At 44.8% G+C, this 24,623-nt stretch overlaps 1 protein-coding gene across 3 annotated transcripts in view; it reads right to left on the bottom strand.

Moving 5' to 3' along the window:
- Maf (MAF bZIP transcription factor) overlaps nt 1-24,623 on the bottom strand; it is a 332,439-nt gene that overhangs the window by 292,952 nt on the left and 14,864 nt on the right. The window contains exon 3 of one of the 3 annotated variants that reach the window (XM_057754221.1): nt 17,671-17,780. The exons of the other annotated variants lie outside the window; for them this stretch is intronic. The gene's annotated coding sequence lies outside the window, so the exon portion shown is untranslated. Of the gene's footprint in view, nt 1-17,670; nt 17,781-24,623 lie in introns of those variants that run through there. 3 annotated transcript variants of the gene reach the window in all.

Here is a 24,623-nt window from a genome sequence, read left to right as displayed (position 1 = left end):
AATTGCCATCTCTGAAACCACAGTGTAACTCTGACACAAGTGTCAAGCCCAAAGGCTCTGAGTGTGGTTTGAGTGGGCTGAGCTATTATATTAACTGAGCGTGCACCACTATGAACCCGACTCTCGGAGGCCCCTGGATTTGGGCTCCGAATGGTGTGTCCACACACACAACAGACACCCTCATTAGAACAGCCACCGCTGAAAGCAGACTGCTGTATGGTTTACCACTTGAATGATACTGGCCATCCACATCACAACACTCAGAAAGCCCTGGCTGGTTCTGCTTAACAATGTGCAGCTCTGTTCAAATTCTGAACTCAGAACAGCTGGCAAGACGGAACGACTCTTCCCGAGAGATCTCCAAGGAACAGACAGCAGAAGTCAAAGCAGCCACGCAGCACCTCCCGACTCGTTTACCTGCAGCCCCGTGTCTCCCTCTGTAGCAAAGGCGGGAAACCAGCACTAAGCGACTGAAAAGCTAGAGGCTGAAGAGCTAGAGACCTCCCCTGTTTTATTGACTTGTCGCTGCAGATAAATTGACTATAATTTACTTCCAGAGTAAATTACAAGATGTTCATTTTAAAAAAAAGATCGGAAAGGAAGAAAGAGAAAGAAACTGCTGCTCATTCCGGGTCCCTAATTAAGATGTTAAACACGAATTCTCTTAAAAATCAGAGGAAGGGTCAGAAGCGAAAGCTGCTGACAGGGCTGCGTTTCACTCTGTATCGCTTCCTTGCTCCGGATCACATCAGGTTAGCATTTGGTGATCAGATGGACAGATGTGGCAAGCTGAGCACAGACACTCGCTGGAGGGCTCTCCTACCGGATCGCTGTCTGGGCTCTGTCGGGATTGTTCTCTTCCATGTCTCTGTCACTAACACAATTCTAGAGGGAAATTCCATAGCCACAGATAATATTGGAGACCGAGCTGATGAAATCCAGAGACCAAGAAGATCTGAAGCAAGAGAAAGAGGGGGCGGTATCTACAAAAGACTCTGGAGTTTGAAAAGCAAGCGCAATCAACTGAACATTTGAAACCCACACAATCACACACACACAGAGTCACATCACATACATGAATACACATATATAAACACACACAAATATGCATACACAAATACACACACATACAGATGTATGCACATGAATGCACACACACACAGGACAACTGGAACAAAAACACTCATAACTTTGAATGACAACCTTTGAGTTGAGAAAATTGGAGTCAGTGTGCTTGGGAACTTGGTAAGAGTGGCTTCCAAAGTGGGGCTTCTCTTTGGTAACTACTAGGTTTCATCTATTTATAACACATGTGTTGCGTGCCTTCAGTGGGCCTGACAGCTAAGCTAGGTCCTGAGGCAACCAGGAATGGACGCAATGGTACCTCAAATCTCAACATGAGCCATTTTTCCCCAAACTCAGGACCAGAGTGGCCAGTGTTCAGGTTTGTTATGACTTAAATATGGTGTGTCCCCCCATCGAAAGCCTATGTGGTGTGTGTGTGTGTGTATGTGTAGTGTATGTTTGTGTGTGTTTATGTGTTTCTGTGTGTGTGTAATATGGTTTTCAAGTGCACACGTGCATATAGATATGTATGTTCATGCTTTCATATGAAGGTCAGAGGACAGCCATGGGTACCAACCTCAGGTTCTATGTTTTGGAGACAGGGCCTTTCACTAGTCAGAAGCCCAGCAGACAGACTAGATATCAAGAGTCAGGGTTCTTTCTGTCTCTGCCTTTCCAGCACCAGGATTACAACGTGCACATACTTGACTCTTTTAATGTGGGTTCTGAGGATAAGACTGGGCTCCTTATGTTTGCGAGGTAAGCACTCGACCAGTTGAACCATCTCCCCAGTTCCATAGTCCTCATTTGTAAGCCTCAATGTCTTTGACAAAGCCCTATTTTTTCACTGAATGCTATGTTCTTCAGCAATGGCCCTGCCCCTGCCTCAGATCAAGGCTTCCTGCTCTCAGAAATCTCTACCAGACACTTTATTAATATTTTTAATCATCATCCTTCTTTTGTCCATCCATCCCCTTGGCAGATATGAGGCTCCCAGGATGTGCAGGTGTTAGCCTAGGGATTTCCACTGTACAGGAAAACTACGAGCTACCCCTCACATATGTTTAACACATGGGCTAAAGAGTATCCACAAACCCCTGGACCATCCAGAAACTAGGGAAGTTGTAATTAGAGAGTTTGAACCAGATTTCTCAACCTTCAAACCTGTGGCCTAGTGGCTTGACCAGTGTGCTAGCCACGGGCCACAGGCACATTCAAAGCACTTCAAATGTGGCCAGTGTCTGAAGAGCCAAATTACTAATCTTATCTAAGTTTAACTATTATACTGTCATATTTAAAACCTGAAGCCATCTCACTTTTTTCTTCCCTCACACACCTGTGTTGAAGGTCAGACTCAGAATTGGTTTTACATTGACACTGTGGAGCACATAGCATTCAAACGGCGAGCCCTATCATGTTTCAAAGACTTGGAACAAAACAAATGGTTATAAAAATAAGTCATGAATGCAATTTCTGAGTAAGATTGATATGATAATTTTGACACATGGAGTTTAAAATAATATTAAATATCTTTGCATTTATTTCACTTTATGTTTGTAAAAGGAGCTGGTAAACAGCTTAAGACTGGAAATGGGCCCCATCTATGTCGCTTCTTAGACAAATAAATAGCAGAAACCAAGACACCTAGGCATGAGGTTGACTATTTAAGGATCTCTGGCAGGTACCCTGTGGTGGTCCTTATGCACGCAGAGCAATGCTGGTAGGAAGGAGTGCTTTTACCCTCCGGCAGTTTTCACGTAGACAAAGTGTCAGCAGCCTTCTCAGAGAAGAATTAGAAGGCATCATTTGGGGCAGCTGAAAGTTTGTAACTTCATGGTCAAAAAGACCCTTTCTAGGTAGGTAGGATGTCTTTCAGGTGGAACACATTTTTTCAAAGTCTCCTCTCCCAAGACCACGGATAGTCCCTCAAGGACTCCAGAAATCCATGAATAATTAAATTGAAGTCATATGGATTACCACTCTCCTCCTTACCTTGGTAAGCTTTTTGGTTGTTGTTGCAGAATAGATTGGAAGTGTTATTAGTGAGTTTGGTTCACTATCTTAGCTAGGTTTCTACTTCTGTGATAGAACACCATAACCCAGAGTAACTTGTGGGTGGAAAGGTTAAGAAATTGACGGGGCAGTGGTGGTGTGCCCCTTTAATCCCAGCACTTGGGAGGCAGAGGCGGGTGGATCTCTGTGACTTCAAGGTCAGCCTGGTCTACAAGAGCTAGTTCCAAAACAGGCTCCAAAGCTACAGAGAAACCTTGCCTCAAAAAGCCAAAACAAAACAACAAAAAAAAAAACCCAAAACCAAACCAAAACAAAAACCAAAAAGAAAGAAAGAAATAAAGAACATAAACCAGGACAATTGACCCCATGTCAATTTGACACATCAATACAACTATTAAACCATAGCCTTTCCTTCTTTGTTTCCACCAAGAGCTCATACTAATATCAATATCACAATATAAAACACATCTCAATTTTAAATGTCCTAGTCTTTAAAAATTCACACTTTAGAAGCTTAGTTTCCTTAGAGAGACATTCAAAGTCTCTCTAAAATACCCCAAGCCTCTGTAACATACCCAAAGTCTCAGCTACGGGCTCCTACCAAAGAAAGTAAAACAAAACCAAAAAAGAACCAAACCCAATAAACGAAACAAGCTAAATACTTTCATGCTCCAACAGGGAGGAATCGGGTACAGTTTGAACAAAACCAAAGCAAACTTCAATGTCATAAGTCAGATCTTATAGCTCAATGTACTGTACCTAGGATTTAGTCGGGATCTTCCAGGTGCAGCTCCGCTTCTCCAGCTTCCCCCACTTGCAGCACGCACATCTTATCTCACAGGCTCAGGCCAGCTCCACGCCCCATGTGCTGCTATCCTTGGTGGCTGTCCCATAGTCCTGGCACCTCCAGTATGCTGGGATTTCAGAGCCGTATGTACCTTCACCAGTGAACTCCTGACATCTCTTCAGAGAGTCTGACCCTGACACATGGTGCCAAGCCCCAACCTCTCTTTAATTAAGACCCCTTCAATCCTGGTATCTCCACCACAATGGAGGCTCCCCTTTCACCTCGTGCCTGCCTCAGCTGCTCTCCATGACCCTTTCATCTAAGACCAGTATCACCTGTAAGACTCGTATGTATTGCCCAATTACGGCTACCAGCACGAGATACGTCGTTACTCCTCTCAGGACCACACATCTTCCCAGAAGATTTTATTTTAGTGATGCTGGCCTCTTCTTAATCACGATAAATGTTTCAATTCCAGCTCACCAGCATCGATTGTCCCAGTAAAGCACAGGTTTTGCCTCAGTAGTGTTGGTCTCTGAATCACAACTGATTCCTCTGTTCCCGCTGATTGGAGCCACGTAGTCTTAATTCAAAATATCACACAAACAGCCCAGATAGTCTTAAATGACTAAAACTTCCCCTAAAAACTTCACAAACCAGGCCTCCATTACCTGCACTGCTCTCAGCATTAACTTTCAAGTACCCAAAACAGCTCGTTAAGCTCTGAGAAGACAACGGCTTTTCCACCCCAAAGTTCCGAGCTCCTTCCAAAGTCCTCCTCCAAAATCTGATTAGGTCCGTCACCACAGCAGTTCACTCTGTGGTTTCTGTCTTGGTTCAGTTTCTATTCCTGTTAGGAAACATCCAAAAGTAATGCAGGGAGGAAAGGGTTTCACCCGCTTACACATCCTGGTCTCCGTTCATCATTGAGGGAAGTCAAGGCAGAAGTAAAGCAGGGCAGAAACCTGGAGGCAGGCACTGAAGCAGAGACCATGAGGATTACTGCTCAGCGACTTGTTCTCTCTGGCGTACTCGACCTACGTCTGCAAACCATCCAGGACCACTTGGCCAAAGGTGGCACCACCCACAATAACAACCTGGCCTCTCAAAACCATCATTCGCCAATGATGGCAATCAATCAATTGCCTACCAGCCAATCCGATGGAGGCGTTTTTCTCAACTGAGGTTGATCTTCCCTGATAACTTTAGCTCAGATCGGGTTGATGAAAAATGTAACCAGGATAGGCACCATGTAGGAATGTGTCTTCCGGTTGTTACCCAGAAGGGTCTTTTTTCCTTCTAGTTGCACAAGAAGAAGAGATAAAATTGAGGAGAAGAAAAATGAGGGAAAAAGCCCACAGAATAAGATCAACGGAGTGAAGGTAAAGTCCAGATGCAGGTCATGGGAACTATTATGGACCCATTGTGATGGCTCATTTATAAGTCACACGTCAGTTAGCCTAATGACTGCTGTGGTCGGGGAGACATGAAGGAGTCCTGTGTTTATTAACTCCCTTTACTTCCTGGAAACTCTAGAGAAAGGGAGCACTTAGCACCAGCTGATGACCTTTGTACAGCCCACCTCCTCTGCTGATGAAAAGCAAGATTGTGGGCAAGTGTTCTGAATCAAGGTGGTCAGGGAGAATTACGGCAGATCTGCAACCATAAGGCATGGGGGATTCTGATCCATCAGAGCCTATTATGGTGAGTTCTGTAAGGAATGCCAACCAATGAAGACACCTGCAGTATGATGGCAGCAGATGCTACGTGTGTACAGACTGGCTTCCGTGATGCTTTCCTTGGGCTTATCGACAGATAGAACATATCACTGTCCATGCTAGCCTTCAGTAGGTCTCTGTGGACAGCTGGATCCTTGCCCCATGGTCAATCAAGACCCAAAGCCTACACATGTTGGCTAGGAGCTGACATCATCCAGCCATAGGAATTAACATTTTTATTGATTTATCTCAGATCAAAACTTCTGATCAGAGATCACAAGCCATGGAAGATATCCATAGCATGTATGTAGAATTCAAGTTCCTGTCATGGAGGATCCCCAATAATCCAGGATGTGGGTTTTTTAACCTGTGACCCATGGGAGCCAAATTCAGTTTTCTATCTGTTTGGTGGGCAAGAAAACAAAACAAAAAAGCTGACTAAAATATAGATAGCTCAGTTAACACAGTGTTTGCCTTGCCGTCATGAATAACGAAATTCAATTCCCCAAAGACCATGAAATAAAAACTAGGGGAGATGGTGTTTGTAATCCCAGCATTAGGGAGGTAGCATCAGAAGGATCAGTGGGGCTCCTGTGCCAGGCTAACCAACTTGACCAGTGTCAGGTCAGTGAGAGACCGTGCCTCAAAGAACAAAGTGAGCAGCACCTAAGGAACACCAGGAGTTGCCCCTAGCCTTCATATATATATATATATATATATATATATATATATATATATATATGACACACGTTCACAAACATCCTCAGATGCATGTATGCCTGTGTGCATACACAAAGGCATATGTGTGTTCACACAAAAATACATCCATTGTCCAATTTGCGGCTTTTGTTTTGTGATTTTTGTCTTTCTGTTTGTCTCTCTTTAAAAAAAATCTTTCAAAAAAACAGAAAGGAAAATTCCACTTGTTGGTTCATTTGTTTTGCTTTCTTATGTCCTTCTTGTGTGGAGACAGGTCACATTTAATGAGGTTCCATAAAGCTTGGCCATCAGAAGGTGGACCCTTGCCCTGTCCTTTTACCCTGTGTTGGAGAGACCAAGACACCCTTCCAATAATCCCAGGATGAGGTTTATAAAACCCTGCCTAATGCCCAAGATCCCAGAGCTCAAAAGTGATAAGGTGACGTCGGTCCTAGGCCAGCAGCAGGCTTCTGCAATCATAGCTTAGTTTTCTATTCCATACAAGATGGGTTTTTATCATCCAGGGACCTGTTTCTCCTGCTGGGAAGACAAATGTGAAGCCAGGGACCTCACTCCAGAGTGCCTTGTCATAATAGCTTGATTAGCTATCTAGAAATGGGACCACTCTGCAGAGGACACCATCCTAAATGGATAAGATGATGCTGGGCAGGTTAGTGGAATGCTTGCCTCTCATGCAAGAAGCCCTGGCTTTGATCCCCATAACTGTAGGGCTGGGGATGGCAGTTCAGCCTGGAATCACAACATTAGAGAGGTCAAGGCAGGATGATTAAAGGTTCAACTTTGGCCACAAAGTGAGTTCAAGGCCAGTTTGGGTTGCCTCAGATTCTGCTTTTCCCTACCACCTCCATGGTAGCTCAACAACTCAGTGTTCTGCGTTCCCAACAAGGAGGCCTTCTGGCAGGGTAACAGGCTTGCCTATGTCCCAGGAGTTTGCCCCCAGAAACAGAATACTCCGCCCATCAGCCAATGTCCCCTTGAGCTTCGCACTTACTTTATAAGGCTCTAAGGTGACTTTTCTCCTATATGTGAGGGCTGGAAGTTAAGCTTAGCGTACAAAGCTATATTTTACAAAGCAGCAGGTTGGCCTTCTCCTATCGACAGGCTCCGGAGCTGAGATTTATTACAGAATGGTAATCAGGCAAAAGAATAAATACACTGCATCTTTAATTCATTAATCACCTCGGAAAGCAAAATGAACTACGGTAAAGAAGACAATATGTTTTCCGATGGTGGGGGTAGGGGAAGAAGGAGTGGGTTACTCAATAAAATCTGTCGCTAAAAATCCATTTTGCGTGCACATGAGAGCCAGGATGCTTTGACTCTGTGACTGAACTCTTACGGGGATCTGGGCAGTTTGCAGAGGAAATGGGTCAGGCAGGTATCTCTGGATGGTACTTGGGTGTCCCTGCTATGCTTTGTTGGGTTCCTGTTGGAACTCACATCATGACTCCCAGGCAGATAAGGCCAGGTTCAAACTCTGCCCCATCAGGTAAAAAGGAGAAGCCTGGGATACCAATTCAGCCTCAATTATTGTCTCTGCTTGCACGGCTGTGTGGCTGGTTTGTCTTCTCAATATTTTGTTTTTATCAAATCCCAGGAAAAGTCAAGGGAGATGGCTCCATTGGGAGGGTGCCTAAGTATGAGAACCCAAGTTCAGGTCCCAGAACCATGTAAAAAGGCCGGGCTAGCAGAGCCATCTACAACCTCAAGGATAGGGAAGCAGGGACAGATAGGTTTTTGACAGCCAGTCAGTGCATTCCAGGCCAGTGATAGACTGTATCCTCCACTCAAATAAGTGGGGGTAAATATGCTTGTCACCAACCTGAAGACCCGAGTTCCATCCATGGAACCCAAAAGGTGGACCCTACAGGAAAGAATTAACTCCTATCTTTTGATGATCATGGGTGCACTGTGGCATATGCTCACTTGGGCACATATGAGTGTACACATACAATTTGATATACGCAAAAATGTTTCTTTTAAAGGTGGGTTGTTCCTGAGAAAGGACACTTGATATTGTTCCCTGGTCTCTGAACACATGTACCTATATATGTGCACCTGCATACACACAAACATTTGTATATACATATGCACATCACATACACACACACACAATTTACATGGGAGCTCTCCTATATTTAGGTCTCAAACATATCATCAAAAACGAGGCATCAGGTTTTATTCTCCCTGACTGCCTGATTTATCATCTGACGGCCATCCTGAGTTTGGCACGTAGCGATGACCCGGTTGCTGCTATTGCTTCTCAATCCCAGACACCTGGGAAGCTGCCCTTCTGCCTGTTTGACACATCGACAGGGTGAGCAGCAAGGGCCAGCATCTCAGTCTCTGCACATGGTCTTCAAGACCCAGGTCTGGATGAAGAGGTGAAGGAAAGCAGCAGCATCACACTTGGCTTAGGTTTCCTCCCTTCATCCTTACAACCCCCCTGCAGAGGACGGCCCTGGAGCTGACTCGATTGTTTGGGAAGTGAAGAGCTCCCATTTTCCATTGAGCAGACCCTCAGACCTTTCCCCACAAAGCAAACGCTCCTCGTTCTTACTGACATCCAGAAGCTGAGTCTTGGTTATTGCAACTGTATGTATACTCACACGTACACCGTCCATGGACTTTACACTGCATTTTTCTACCTTAGCATGATTGGCATTTGGGGCTGGCCAATGGCTTGAGGTGCTGACCTGGGTATTGTAGAGCGAGGATATCTCCCACTGGAGGACCAATGCATACTCCCTGCCAATCATGGCCATCTAAACTATCTCCAGAGGCTGCTGGATGTCCCTCACAGAGCAGGGCTGTCCCCAGTTGAACCTCATTATCTCAATAAATAAATAAATAAATAAATAAATAAATAAATAAATAAATAAATAAATAAATGCTGAGGCCATGTGGGTGCTAACTCCAGACTTGAGAATGGCACCTGAGTCTTAGATTAAACTGCTTTTAAGAGTCTTGAAAATGTAGGCCTCCAAAGCTCAAACCTGATTCCTCCTCTGGCACCACCTGTATATTCTTGAGGTCTGGGGAATTGTCCCAGGCACTTAAATGTTTACCTTGCAAACACAAGGGTCAGGGTTCGATTCTGAGGAGTTACATGAGAAAGGAAAAACAACAACAACAACAAAAAAACCAGTGCTTGTGATGTACATACTCCCAACCCCAATGTTGGAGAGGTAGGGACAGGTGGATCCTGGGGCTCACCACACTGCTAGTCTAGCTTGCTTGCCTACTTGATGAGTTACAGGTCAATGAGACTCTTACTCAAAAAGAAAGGCGTAGTTTCTGAGGAAATCCTATCTCCTCTCACCTTTATACACAGGTACACACATGTGCATGCATGTATATATACACACTTGTACCCACTACACACACACACACACATTTCACAGGTGAGCACAAGAAATATGCACATTCTCAAGTCTCATTCCCCAGCTACCTAATTCACACACTCTGGGTAGAGCAAAGCAGCACCCAGGTGATGCAGGAACCAGATGCTGAGAAGCACCTCACTGTGACCTGTTTCTAAGCCTTGGCTGTGCATTAGAAACACTGAGGAAGTGTGTCAAAAACCATTACACCTGGGTAGCAACCTGTGTTCTCTTTTAATTGCTCTGGGTCTGGAGAGGGATTTTGCAAACTTTCATATGACTCCTATGGTACCAGGGTTGTCAGGAAAGCCCTGGTCAAATCCAACTTGTTCAAAGAAAACATGTACACGGGACATCACCGTATAGCCAATAGTCAGGCCCACACAGGACATCACCGTATAGCTGGTGCTCAGACACACACAAGACAACACCGTATAGCCGATGCTCAGACCCTCATCACTTCCTCTCAGGATTCTCTCCCAATGACATGTCTACATTTCTACTGTTCTAGGAAGTTCCTGGTTGTCAACTTGACCCACTTGGGAAGAGAGAACCTCAATTAAAGAATTGCCTCCATCTGACTGGCCTGTGGGCACATCAGTGGGGGCATTTCCTTGACTGTGGGCAGTGCCATCCTTAGGTAGATGGGCCTGGCCAGAGTAAGAAACGTAGCTGAATACAAGCTTTAGAGGAAGCCCATGAGCATTGTTCCTCCGTGGTCTCTACCTCTGCATTCCTGTCTTGAGTTCCTGACTTTGCTATAACTCGCAAGTTCAAATAAAGAGTTTCTTCCTTAAACTGCTTAGGTCATGGTGTTTATACAATGGAAGAAAGCAGTCTAGAACACTCTAGTGAGTTTCTGTGCTGGCTCAGGAGGCTAAGATGACCACTGAGCTAGGTACCGAGGCTGTGTGCTGTGTCAAACACATCTGGATAGTAAAGGAGTGGCTGGCTTTGGGGAACAGAGAAATCAACTTTTATCACAATGATAGCACATTTCAGAGATTTTACTAATCCATTCCCTCTCCCCATCCTTGGCCCTTCCTCCTTGGCCCTTTTCTTTTCCTGTTCCTCCTTGGTTCTTGGCAAGCCTTAACATGTTCCATGGCCTAAACATCTGCTCAAAACTTTCCCCTCTCCAGAGGTTTTTCTTTGACATCCCCAGTCCATGAAGACTTTTTTTTTTCTTCTCTTCTATGTCTCTTCAGAGCAAGAATAGCAGTAATCACACATTTGCTGTTTGCCTGTTGAGCAGTTTTCCCCCATGGCCTCCGTACAGAGAGGTGTGCTGTCCACGGTGTAAAAACTGACCATCTGCGTATGTAGAGGCATGGAAGGAATCCTTCCTTTTAGAGCTATGTTGTCCTCTCTTGCAAATATCCCCATGACCAGTCCCATGCCATCTATGTTAGTTCCGGAACACAGGACTGAGAAAACACGCATATAGTTTGCTCTCACAAGGCCATGGATACAGACACAAGCATAATCCAGGGAGTCAATCCGGCAAACCTTTATTGTGAATTTGTTCTGCGTAAGGCTAAGCATGGAATCACAGCCCAGCGTGCTATAAACTGGAGAGCTTTCTCTCAGGGTGATTGGGTAAAGGTGAAGAACCAAATATGGGAAGGTAAGAAAGAAAGGCACAGGCATCTGCAAAATAGACAACTGGGTCCCCTTGAATCCTGAGGAAAATCAGTGTGTATTTGCTTTGAGTCAAAGGAGACAAGATTGCCACTGGTCAGTTCTGCTGTCCCTGAGTGACAGAAAAGCCAGTTGGCATGGGCACTTCCTAAATGCCATCTCAGCTAGGTCATTTCACTTGCAGAAATCCCACAGGGCTCTTTGTGACACCCCTCTCCCTATCTGAAAGATTAGAAGATGAGAGACATGGAGAATGGTAGAAACTTGGCCAAAGTCACAAGACTAGGAAGGCCTGATCTTTGTGCCTGCTCGTTGGCTCTCCATTTAGGAGAGCCTGAGTATCTCCAGCAGGAAAATGAAGGGCTTATTTTTCACATCAGAGGCTGGCTGAGCTAAGAATGCCCTGGAGAGAATAATTCCCCAAAGATGACCTCGGTGGTCCATAGGGAGCCCGGACCTGCACAGGGACTGTGGATGACTGAGAGGGAGGAAAGCCAGCATCCTGGAGGGCCAGCTCCACTCAGCAGCTCCCATCTCTCTTTTATATGGTGATCTCACATAAACTCTCATTTTACAAACGATTCCTCTGCTGAAACCAAACAAAATAAAAATGAGTTTGAAAACCTCTGGGCCATGCCAAATCCTTAAATTTATGGAGTCGGTAACTGAAGCCTGGGGAGCTGCTAGCGGTCATTTCGACCACTCCATATTTCTCTTCTAACTCGCTGGAGTGTTCAGATACTACCAGACTAAAATAACTCAGAGGGATTTCTCAAAAAGAAATGCAGTATAGCCCTGTTGCATCCACCCCGTGAGGAAAAGGGCTAAGACAAGTTTGAAGTATGCTAGGAACACAATCCTCTGGCTCTAAGGAGGGAACGAGCCTCCCCTCTATGTCCTCCACTCCTGCTTGTGAACTGGGCACTGTGCACTTGTCTCAGCAGTCACTCACATCTTAATGGACGCTGGGAATGCGCCTACCCCACATTGTTCGTGTCTGTGATTTCTTTGTAGGCAGTCTCCCCTCCATTCAGAGGTTTCCACTAAAGGCAACAAGGTCAAATAATCATGGCTGCCAATCCTTCCCTTTGCTCACCACCTTCCACTCCGTTTTCTCTTTTCTCCACCTAGGGGAAGACTAAGACTGCATTGCTATATTTTAAGACATAACTCACAAATTAAAAACTGAAAGAAGAAACACATTTTTCTGTCATTGGCTTAAGGGGATTCTATCTCTAAGCTGCAGTTAAAGCTTTCTTAGTCTTTTCTACATTTGTAGCATTTTGGAGCAATTTGCTAGAGTCAAAGAAAGCAGTGAAATTCCCACAACTGACTTCAAAGCCCCCAAATCCTGTATCAGTGGAGGGGAGTCTGGTAGCAACCCCAGAGGGGACGGTATTCAAAGAGAAGCGTGTAAGAACGTGCCAGGCATTTTTGCCCAGGCATCTGCGATTGATGTTAATGGCAGACACGTGACCAAATTCCCATGTAGTTCTTCGAAGAAACACCCCTCCTGTTCTTCTCCCCAATACTGTGAACCGTGACAAGACAGACGGTACAGAAAAGAGCGACAGAGCACTGGCCCTGAACGCACAAGGGCTTCTTTACCTGGTGAAAAGGCGTGGAGCAATGTCGGCAGACAAGAAGGTGGGCTGCCTGGATGGGTTGCCACTTGGGAATGAGTTCTAGGTGAAAACAGAGAGGAGGGATGCTCACAATACTCCAGGTCTCCTCCCACCCTTCCTTCCTTCCTTCCTTCCTTCCTTCCTTCCTTCCTTCCTTCCTTCCTTCCTTCCTTCCTGCCTTCCTTCCTTTTTTCCTGCCTTCCTTCCTTTTTTCCTTCCTCTCTCCTGCTTTGTAGTCATTCACCACATTTATTTCCTGGCTGACCTGCCAATTCTTTCTTGAGCCCAACACTGTCTCCGTCTCCTGGACTGCGCTGGAGACAATGCTTCCCTCCTCATAGATCCTCTGCAGATCCACACACACATGCCCAAGCCCTCTGCTTGTTCTAGACGAATCTCCAACAGTACGTCCATTTTCCAGTATGGAAACAGCACCCTCTGTTTGTCTAATTCAATACTAAAAATACTTGAAATGTACATTTCTGATGGCCAAACAGTCAAAATAAAAAGTTCTTTGTCAATAGATCTTTAAAGAAATCACCTGCTAAGGCGGGGGCTGGGTTGGTGATGTGTTTGCCTTGCAAGAATGAGAAAAAAAACAAGAGGTGTAGTGGCACACACTTGTGATGTCAGTGCTAAAAAAGCAGAGACCAGGCTAACTAGCTATATTAAATACATAAATACAAATAAAGGAATTCAGTGTGTTGTTCAGGTAAGAAAACTTTCTCCACAAAACACACAGGCAGTTGCCAGGTCAGGGGACTTTTGAAAAGCTAGAAGAGAGCTAGGATGCTCTCTAGGTTTTAGCAGGTTGCAAAGATGCCATCTTGGACTTTCTGCAAACTTCTAAGGGCTATTATCAGACATCGGTGTGCTTGTTTGGTTAGCCAGTGGCTTATTCAGGGAGATCTGTGCTTTGCTTGAAAAGCTCTGAGCTGTGGTCCATGTGTGTGCCCGATGCACCATCGCACAGGGTTGTGTCGAACACAAGAATGTGTAAGGTATGGACTTCCCTCTCACGTGATCTCAGCATTCAAGAGTAGGGGAGATTTTTACAGGCCCATCTTCTTACAAGGTAGAGCAATGAGTATCTTCAACATAGGTCTCTCTCTCTCTCTCTCTCTCTCTCTCTCTCTGTGTGTGTGTGTGTGCAAGCACAAGAACACGTGTATATCTGTCCTCAATAGAGAATTAAGGAGCCTGGCAGCATGTGGTCAAACATTTTTGTTAATTCAAGAGGGCACCATTCTCCTTGGACTTGCTTGCACAGTAGTCCCTACTACACACTTAAGTGCCTCTTGAAATGATGACAGACACGATAGGTGTCACTGGTGTCTGCAAAAACTGGTACAAATAATTTGAGAATGCATCTTTATTTTTGATTTGATCAATGAATAAGAATTTTCTCTTCTGCACAGAACATTTCATAAAAGCATCCCAGTGTAAAAAGTTTATATCATTCCACTGGTTCAAATCCTCTATCTTCAATTCACTGCAAAATTTGTGAGCTGCTAGGTGCCTAGCTGGTTGCATAACCTTCCTTGGCTCCTAGGTCAATCACACCCCCTCACCCTTTCTTCTTTTCATTCTTTCCTTCCTTCTTTCCTTCCTTTTCTTTCTTCATTTCTTTTTAAAGAAAATTTGGTGACGTGTGATCCCAAAAGTCAGTCAGGGGAATGGGACCCACCTACATCCTGGAGCTATGCTGTGGCCAAGTCAGGTTTAAATTGGAGGCTTCCAGCCCTAGTCTGCTTTCCCCGCGGGACCTTATCTGACTGCATTGGCCTTGCTCATCATGAATAGAGTTGATGTTTCTAAAGGCCTGAGGAGTCCAGATGGAGTGGGGAACACAAAGCGATTGTTCTGCCTTCCTCATCTGAAACTGGACCTGGGAGATGCTGACTCGTCAGAAGGACAAGAATGTGGGAGCTTTGCCAGGGGCTGCTGGGCTCTCTGCATTTTCTATAGATGCTGGTGCCCCCTGCATTCTTCTCCAGGACTCCTCATTCCCCTTTCCATACTAGAATGCCTTGGAATTGTTTAGAGAAAAAAAAAAAAAAAAAAAAAAAAAAAAACACTGGTGCCTGAGCTCACACCCACTCCTTGAGGGTCTGATTTAATTGACGCGTGAGGTGGGACATTAATGTTTCGAAAACCCCACTCCCTTCTAGGAACATCCGGGACTGATACCCCGTCTTCTAGATTCAGAGACCTGCTTGTGCCCAACCCCTTTCACCCAAGCCTCCAAAGCCGGTGAGTACTAATTTTAATCTCTCATACTGGGACCTGAACACTGTGTTAACCTCATCTAATCTGTGTCTCAAAAAAATCTGATTAAGTGAGAAGCTGGCCCTAAGGACCCTCTTTTAGCTACTGCTCATTCAGTGTTAGATGAGCCAATCAGTTCTCTTCTTGAATAGGGGAACCTATAGTGTCCAGCTAAGCTCTGATGGGGCCTTCAGAACAAAGGACATAGTTGGGGTGAGCTTGGGGGTGAAGGTGGGATCCATGTGTCCCCCAAGGCAGATGCACTAATAAGAGGGTCAGAGAGAGTGAACCTTCACGCCCAGTTCTCACCCAAGCCATCTTGTATTCACGTTGCAGGAGATATATCCATCTTTTTAATAAAGGAACCCTAAACCGAAGGCAGCTTTTACAGCCACAGACTTTCTGGCCAGAACCCTAGGAAATTATGTATTCCATGCAGAAGCCTGGAGTCCCTTGGATGGCTCCTCCAGTCACAAAAGGCTAAGCCAAGTTAAACAAGGCCTCTGGGTGTGCTAAACAAGCAAAGGATCCCAACCTGAACTCCCGAGATCTCCTGGGGAGCCCAGGAAGGCGGGGCAACTCCTGGAAGTCATTATTGAAGGACCCTATAGGATTTACCCCCAACTCATAGTTTCCTCTCCTGGAGTATACACTGCAGACGGGATCATATACAATTGTTCTGGGCTGATGAGCAAAATGAACACGCGGAATGCAAATGAATCACTGAGGACAAGGTTTTCACCAGGGAAAATTAATAAAAGGGCTCTTTAGTGCTAAATGAAAGAAATGTCAGGACTTTAATACTTTAGGCAATCATCATTTCTTTTCCCAAAATTTCCCCAGCACAATGCTATTTACAGGAAATGGTTGTTTAAAAATCAGGGTCCATGTTCGCACAAGTTTGGAAAATGCTGCATGCCATCTGTGTTAGTATAATATGTATACGGGGCATACATATTAGCATATAAAAGCTCGGAGATGGATGACAGCAATATTAAATGTTTAACACACAATTTTCCTAAATTATTTGAGCAGAGAGATCCCCAAAGCGCAATGATTTTATATTTTTAGGGGTGATGGGATTTTTAATAAAAGAATAGCCATTAGCTATTCTTCTATACCAACCTCCGTTTTCTGAGTTTGAAATTATTTATTTTAAAGCAAAGGGGGGTGGGGGGAGTTCGATACCGTAATCACAAAGTCATTCTAATGTAAACCAAGGCTTGTTAAGTATCAAGGTCAGAATTTCATCCCGTGTAACATTGTCCACTCTGAACATGGTGGGGGTGTTTACCCAGTGCAGGTGTTTTACATACATTAACATATTTAATCCAAGTGCTTTACATATATTACCATATTTAATCCTTTATGCTCCTCTTTGAGGGACAATTCCTATCTTCAAGATGTGGAAATTGTATTCTTTTCAGTACCAGTGCCGATTTCTCTGACAACTTGAATTCAACAGGGCTTTCGTTGGTGTGATTGACCAACACCGATTTATCTTCAGTGCCCAGCAGGGTCCTGAGTGACTCCTTACACATTATAGAGTTTTAAGGAGATGTGTCATCAATTATGTTTCAAACCGCGGCTGGAATGGTGATCATTATTTTTGAGAGGGAAAGCCTTTTCTATTGCTTCCTAAAAATCAAAGTACAGAATCATTTGTTTGGAGACCAACAAGGGTCCTTAGGGGCCAAGACCATGAGAAGTCACGGCTCTGGACCTCCAGATATTAATCACGTTATGTGTCCTATCCTCTGAGCCACACTTCACTCTGCTCAGGAAAAGAGGCCACGGAGAGGATGCTTGGGTTCTTACAGTACAAACTGAGGCTAAAGGCTGGAGTGTGTGACCCAGGAAGGCTGGGGACAGACTAACTGGGGAGGAACTGGCATGGTAGACACCTAAGCAAGATTGTACTAAATGGTCACCTGGCCCCTACATTGCTTCGTGCCCAGTACCCTCCACTTCTTTATAGGGGATGCAAGTTTCTGCAGCTGGACTTGTTTAAAGGACTGAAGACGACATCAGTTCTGTCTCCTGGGAGATGGCTGTCCCCCAGCAGCTTCTCCTCACATCCTTCAAGTCTGTTAGTGGCTGGGTGGGATGTTTGAGCGCACGGATGTTTATTCTAACTCCGACAAACAGGTGTGGCCTTCCATGTGGCCCTAACACATGTTCAATGTCACTGGTTCTTGGAGTATGCATTTTAAAATTTTCTCATAATCTCTGTAGCTAAAGCAGTTCAAAGCGAAATGTCTTAGTTAAATCACACAGTGTCTGCTTAAGAAAATAAGGTCCCACGTCATGACGGTCCATCTCCACGCATGCCAGGGTACTCATTGAGGGCCCCTTCTGTGTATTTTCTTCTTCTTTGAAAGGGAGAGTTCCAGATAAGCCCCTGCTCAGGTGCTTCAGGCTCCGAGATGCTCGTCACATGCACTGACATCCTGGGTGCAAGTGTGTCCAAGGTACCTTTGTAAAAAATAGTTTCCAATCTCAGAAAATAAAACCTTGCTTGTGTGCACGCAACAAGGGGCGAATAAGCAGACTGTCTTCTCTGAAAACAAGAAAAGATGAGTGAATGAAGTCATCCGGCATTAAGGTCACGTGATTGTTTCCCTAACAACCAGAACTCTCAACCCATCCGTCATTCAGCATCGCACCGCGAACCTACGATGCGTTGTGTTTAGCGTTCTGGTCATTTACAGAATGGATTGATTTGTACTTTATTTTATTGCAATGGTTTTGGGGTATATTTGTTGAGGCTTGCGCTGCACCAAGCTCGCCTTGGTGTTAATAAACCCTAAGATTAAATACCCAGGACTTGAGTGGAACAACACTGACCCCAATTCACTTTCACTCTCACACCAGCTTCGTTTTTCAAATGTACGGATGTTAATTGTCCACTGTCTTGCTTCTAGATAGACTCCTATGCCTATTTATTTCTCCCATTAACAGTGTAATAATTAAATCTGGAAAGACAGACAGGGAAATATGTAATGAGAAAACTCCAGTCAATAACACTTGCCTTTAACCCGACAAATCAGACAGAGTTTAACATACAAAGCCTTTCAAAACATCTGCCTTTTCAGGTATAAACCCAGTGGTCCCCCAAAACAGATGAATACTTATTTTTGGTTTGATGTTAATCACGGCTTTTTCTTCTCCTTTAAAAAATTAATTAAAAACACCAGATCGAATAAATATTTCAGGAGAGCAGCAGTAAAATGGGCAAATCCCACGTGTTTGGAGTTTTAGTACTCTCTGAGTACAGGAATTTATTTGCGGGAAGCAGAAAATAGACAGCAAGCATAAAAACACAGCCGAGTCCCCCTAGTGAGATTATTTATCAAGCTAACAAGGGAGGGACCCTTCTACTCACAACAAGCCAGCGAGGAAAAGACACGGCTTTATATTTTACCTTTGGGTTAGTAGACCAGTAAAAATGCCAGCCGACAAGCACTTCACATAAACATTTCTTTCTAAATGAGCTTCCTTGTTAGGGAGAAGGGGGAAAACAAGGCTTCCAAGCTTAGGCGTGCTATAGCTTCTGGACAGAAAATTCTATCTAAGTACTCTGACTCTTTGATGCTCAACTGCCATAATTGAAACAAAATATAATAAAGTAATCTGAATGACAAGTGGCAGTTAGATCACCAATTATAATGTCATTAATTTCAATGTACTTATGTTCTCGTCATGATAGCCTCATGGGTGAAAGTATAGAAGCTGCCTAGGTCTACAAAGATACTTTTTGAGGACCAGCTTTAACAGGCTCCGAAACAGACCATACACATATATATTCATGCACGCAAATATTTATATATCTGTGTACATGAATCTGGTTTCACAGCCACGGTGCAAGCCTTCTCGCCAGACACTATTTTTCAAATGTTTATTTCATGAGCAAAACCCCAAAGTCAGTTTTGCATAGTTTAATTTAACGATATCAAACTTTGATTATCAACTGCAAGAATCTCTGTTGAAGTTTGTGGCAGGAAAAAAAAGTGGGGTGGGAATAAAAAGAAGGGGTGGTGGAGATAAAAAGAAAGAAGAGGTGAGGAGAGAAGCCAGGGAAAGTACACTGTGACCTGATCCCAGTTAAATTTTAAAGAAACAGTAAAAGTTGCCTTCCCAGAATGGTTATCCTGTCAACCACTCTGCAGGGAACTCCTGATGAATTGACAGGGAGCTCTCACGGTCTCTCCTCCTTCCAAAAGTGAGGCTCTCACGCATTATCTGTGGGAATGGTGGCAAGATGCCTGTTTTTGTTTTATTGTGGAAGGAAATGGTCTTGGTGAAGCTAGGTCTGATACTATAAAATGCTGGCTGAGCAGAGAGACTGGAGAGATGGCTTGGTGTTTAGGAGCACGTACCGCTCTTCCAGGGGACCCGAGTTGGGTTCCCATCTAAGTCAGAGGACTCATCACCACCTGTAATTCCAGTTCTGGGGGATCTGGCTGACGGCCTGTTCTGCCCTCTTTAGGCACCAGCACCCCCATGCACAAATCCACACGTGTACACACGCAGAGAACAACAACAACAAAAATAAGATGGAGTCTAACAAATTAAATAAAACGTTAAGCAGAGACAGGCACAACCTCCTTGCAGGAATGGCACCTCAACCCTGCCTTCCAGCCAGGGCTTCAGCAGGACGGTGGCAGTTGGTTTCAAATGAAAGGGAGACTCAAAGGAAGTAGAGTAAACAGGCTCTTCCTTCTTTTCCCCTTCCCTGCTAATGGCACTGCAGGATTCATCTCTGAACCCTCCTCCTCTTGGGCAGGAGGCTGGGTGTCCTCTTCTTCCAGGACTAAGGCTGAAATTCCCAGCTCAAACTCTGCAAGCCTGCTTTGGGAGCTGTGTGCATTCTTTTCCGACAGACCTGAAGGGACGGGTTGGGACTAGGCCACACTCCATTCCTGCGTGCCGCTTTTTGTGCTATTCAGCTAGGATCTTATAAGATGGTGCCAAGTGAAGAGAAGAGCTAAGAGAAAAACATGTCACACTTCAAATGACTGTCCTTGAAGACTAGAATGTTTAGAAAATGCTACACGCCCACCTATGACACACAGTTTAGCCAGGCCTGGCTTTGAAAGCATCAGGATGAACTTTTGGTGTGACTCCACCGCGCCAGCAGGACGCTGAGCAGGCGGAGAGGCAGGGAGTCTGGGTAAAGAGCGAGCTGCTACAGAGCAGGTGATTTTCACGGAGAGGCTTTCTGTGGCCATCTGGAGAGAAAGGCAGCTTCGAGCCCTCAGACTCAGGCAGGGTAGCACACTCAGCTCCTCGCTGCACAGGAACCCAGTGTTCCTCTTCTCCCCTGTCCACTCCAGGAATGCAAACTCAACTGCAGGGCAAAATCTCCAAAAGCACCAGAGAAAATTTGTGACAGCCCATGCATTTTTTTTTTTTTTTAAATTCTACTAGGTAAGGACAAAAAAACTGTTAAAGATTTAAAGGAAGAAACTGCAGGAGGAGGAGGCAGAGGAGCAGGAGGAGAATAAGGCATTAACAAAATAATAAGAAAACAGTCTGTGGGCATCAGACAGAGCTTGAGCTAGTCACAGGAGCATAGGAGAGAAAGTAGCTCTTAGCTCACAGAGGTCAGCATTGGTACAGGAGTTTCTGGTCTCTCTGCTTTCCTCCATGAGCAGAACAGAGAAGGTCTGAACCTGTGGCCAGCAGGCGCTTTCCCTCATTTAGTGCAGCGTGAGATCCTAACATTGTGAAACCTACAGGTTATGCCTTGAGATTTTTTTTTTTAAAGGAACCCATGGTTTTCCATTGTGGGGTGTGGGAAAGAGTGACGTAGGAGGAGGGAAGGAAGAGGAGAAAACTGTAAGGGGAAACGAGGAAGGGAAGGGGAATAAGAGACACAGGAGGAACAGGAGGCAGAGAAATAGCAAAAGTAAACAGAAAATTCTCTTCTGTTCTGTTCTGTTATGTTCAGGACAGTTGGTAACCCCACAGCAGCTATGGTCCCTTCTTTTCATGTACGTCAGGCACGGACCTCATTTTAAAATATAAACAAGCCAGAGATCCACCACAGTGGTATAGACGCCAGTCCTTTAATTAACTACCATCAGTAACAAAAGGTCTCTATTTTGATTAAGGGTACAGAGGGAGAGTCAACCCTGGTGCCTAAGAATTCCTTTAAATAATTACAGCCCCCAACTCAATTCTGCTGCTGGGAGTAGGCAGGACCCAGGGAAGAAAAGAAACTTTGTGTGTGGAACCCAATTTAAGGGAAGATGACCCCAGGGTCAATTTCTCGGAGCACTCGCGATCAATTCAATTCTCACCTCTACTGCCTACCTGCCAGCAAAGGAACTTACTGTGCTTTTCGGTAGACAGGAAAGACAAGCAGAAACTTTCAGCAGCTGCAAGTGAATAACCACCTTAGACGACGCTTGCGGAGCAAAAGGAGGAAAACAAAATCCTACCGGCAAGATCTCCCTTCCTTTATCTTTCTCGTTTGTCTTTCTTGATCCCTTGCGCCGTTAATGAGGTATTAACATCTACCAGGGCTTACACCTGCTGCCACGGTAACACTCAGCTGACAATATCTGTCAATCCCACCACCGGTTTGATTTTCCCACGCAACCCTGAAACCACGCTCCTCTCTCTCTCTGGATGATATTAGTTCCATCTAAAAGGGCATGGTGCTAATTAATAGTTTTACTTTCTTCCCAGTAGATGCCTAGGGAGAGAGAGGCACACCTTGTCCTGATGTGTTCCAAATATTTCCAGTGGAAACCCCAGCGTTTAGCTCATTTATTGCTGATAATTTCATTAGGTGCCAGGAACAGAACCAGAAATGCCGACACAAATTCTGATAGTCCTTTTCAGGGTGAGAAAATGACTGACTCTGTCAGTAAGAGGGGAGAGAATTTAAATGTCCCTGTGGAAGGCCAGCTCTAAGTCTGAGATTTGACAGGTGACTGACCACGGACGGGCCTTTGTGATGAAACTTCTTTATTGAAAGAACCATTTTTTTTGTTTTAAGTCATGAGGGCGACAGGGTTTGCAAAGTTTCCTCTTCTCACGTCCCTCTACTAAATACAAAATGTTTCTTTCTTTAGGTGTGAACTTAAATAGTATCTCAAGGTTAGGGGAAAGATCAAGACATTTAGATGGCGTGATTAGGCTAGGAATTGATTAAATCGGTGTGCTGGTTGGGGAGGAGCTTAATCTAAATAAACTGACAGCCACAACAGAAAACAATTAGGGTGAGCCAGGATGGTGAAACACTTCAAACAAAATCTTTTCCCTAGTTGTCTCAGTGCCAAAGAATATAAAAAGTGAATAAGCTTGAAAATCACTCCTGGGGGATTTACCAGCACGGTCCCACCACCAGTGCTCAAGTGAGATAGAATATCATCTTCCTTAGAGGATTTACTCCAGAGACGTATTGTCTAGATCCTCCAATCAGCATTATCAGAGGACATGGTCAAGACCAGATCTTTCCAGAAGTGCCCATCAGAACTCACAGTCTTGGGGGTGTTCCTTTCTGTGGAAATACAGATTTATTTTTTCTGACCACATATTCTCATAGGTGCTGTGGGGGACACTGGGTGTGGTGTCTTTATGTCGTTACTAAACAGGCGTCCATATTGTGCTAAGACACCCATGCTCGTTGGGAATAGTGAACTTAGGCTGGCATTTTATTTGCCAAGGCATATAGGTAAACACCGAGAGACAGGTGAGCAGGGACAAGACTTTGAAGACTTTGTCTCCGTCTTGTGGCTGCATGTTACCCTATTCCTAAAATAGGGAGTGGCCTTTCTTACATCTGGCTACTTTCTGAAGTCATTCCATGGGAACTGGGAAGACCAGAGAAAATCCTGCCGATGCTGTGAAGACTGGGGGTAAGCTGGAGCATGAAATATGAGAACAAGATGTATTTCTGCCCATTTCATCTGTAGGTGATGAGACAATCATCACCAGCCTCCCCCTTATGTGTGTGTGTCTCATCTGCCATGCCCTGGGCAGCTCCATACGACTTGACTGCATCCACATGAGTCTAAACCAACACCAGGAACATCTGAAATGGTCAGAACAGACACACGAGCTGGTTATGACCCGATGCCACCTTCCAAGTCCCGGGTCGGTACCGTAAGAACCCGGAACAAGGTTAGGATTGCTCTCTAATTTGCTTCAAATCCCAGGGGGTCAGATCACGCCTTAGTACACTCCAATCCAGAAGACAGCTTCAAAGGCTGGCTCAAAAGCCACCCTGGGCCATAGAGTCCGGCCATAGCGTCACTCGTTTCCATGGCAACTGTCACACCTTAGCCAGCGAGACCGTGGGACAAGTCAGTCAAGAAGCAAGACCGGATGGAAGGCAGATCAGCCATGCTCAGGCATTTAGGCTTGTGTGTTAGGAGAGCATCCTTAAGAAGGAAGGTCTGTATGCATTTGGACTGGTTAGCAGATTTGGGTCTGTGACAAATACTAGCAAACGTTAGTCAAGGTGAAGAGAGTCTGCCAAAGCAGAAGATTTAATCTTCTTGTAAAACCAACTGGTGAAATATTTTAAAGTTGTGTGTGAGTGTGTGTCAGTTTGTCTGTCTATCTGTCTGTCTGCATCTGTTGGGTGCCCCTTGGAGGCCAGAGGAAGTGTCAGACATCTTGGAGCTGAAGTTACAGGTGGCTGGGAAGCACCCGATACGGATGCTAAGATCTCAATACGGTCCTCTGCAAGAGTAGTGGAAGCTCTTAAGAGTTGAGCCATCTCTCCAGTTCTTGGACGAGCATTTTGTGATAGGGACATGAACCATCATATAATCCAGACTGTATTTCTGACGATAAATAAAAACACCTAGACAGCTCCCTCCAGACTTGTGGTTCTATTTTCAAAACCTACCTTAACGTGAAAGGGCCAGGCAGAAGCTACCAGGCTGTGCCTGATGAAATTAGCAAGAGACCGAAAGCCTATTGACTCGCCATATCCGCACTTCCCTGAGTGAAATCCTTTAGCCAAAGAGACTTTCCAAAAATAAGCTGAGCACCTCTCCCCAGAGCTCCAGACCTTGTGCCTTCCATATATCGGTGTAGAATACCTAAGGCCATAAGGAACTTGAAGGCATTGTCTTCCCCCAAGATTCCCCTCCTGACCAAATATCTTTCTCTCCCTTGCTCCTGCCTGTCAATCATCTTCACAGCTGAAATTTGATTTCTCTCCCACCGGTGACCTCATATGAAATATTACTAGTGGGGTTAGGACCAGTGTGAAACCTGCTTTTAATGTTCATTAACTTTTTTTTTTTTTCTTTGCTCAAAAGGAGTGGTGTCAATGTCACCAGACCTACCAGTAGGCCTGGATCCTTGTATTTAACAGGTGACTTTCAAATTAGAATTAAAATTACCCACACGGAAAAGGAATAAGCACTATAACCGC

This window comes from Chionomys nivalis, chromosome 21 (genome assembly GCF_950005125.1).
Source record: "Chionomys nivalis chromosome 21, mChiNiv1.1, whole genome shotgun sequence".
NCBI classification, from domain to species: domain Eukaryota; kingdom Metazoa; phylum Chordata; class Mammalia; order Rodentia; family Cricetidae; genus Chionomys; species Chionomys nivalis.
Note: the sequence above shows the minus strand (reverse complement) of the source record. Positions and strands in the feature narration are given on the sequence as shown.